The following is a 591-nucleotide window of genomic DNA, read 5'->3' as shown; positions in this document are numbered from 1 at the left end:
AGCAATTCATATACATGGACAAGCTAGTGGTTAATTTAGGGCCCTCAGGCCTGCCGGCATAAGCAGGTCTTCGCGGTCTTATAAAAAGCCAGCAGGGTGGGGGCCATATGGACCTCAGGGAAGGGGGAGTTGATTCCATAAAATTGGGGCAACAACAGAGAAGGCCCTGCATTTTTTAGCTGATGGGACATGGAGGAGGCCACTCTAATTGGTCTCTGGGAGGTATGTCTAATAGGCATATAGATGTCAAAGGCATTCTTTCCTCTATACTAGTGATAGCAAACCTTTAAAGCCCTACATGGCATCGGACCAGAATACCTCCAGAACCGCCTTCTGTCACACGAATCCCAACGGACGATAAGGTCCCACAGAGTTGGCCTTCTCCGGGTCCCGTCGACTAAACAATATCATCTGGCGGGCCCCAGGGGAAGAGCCTTCTCTGTGGTGGCCCCGGCCCTTTGGAATCAACTCCCCCCAGAGATCAGAACTGCCCCCACCCACCTTGTCTTTCGTAAATTGCTTAAGACCCACCTGTATCGCCAGGCATGGGGGAATTGAGACACTTCCCCCAGGCTTATATAATTTATGTAT

Source organism: Erythrolamprus reginae, unplaced genomic scaffold (assembly GCF_031021105.1).
Source record: "Erythrolamprus reginae isolate rEryReg1 unplaced genomic scaffold, rEryReg1.hap1 H_5, whole genome shotgun sequence".
In the NCBI taxonomy this organism is placed as follows: Eukaryota; Metazoa; Chordata; class Lepidosauria; order Squamata; family Dipsadidae; genus Erythrolamprus; species Erythrolamprus reginae.
Note: the sequence above shows the minus strand (reverse complement) of the source record.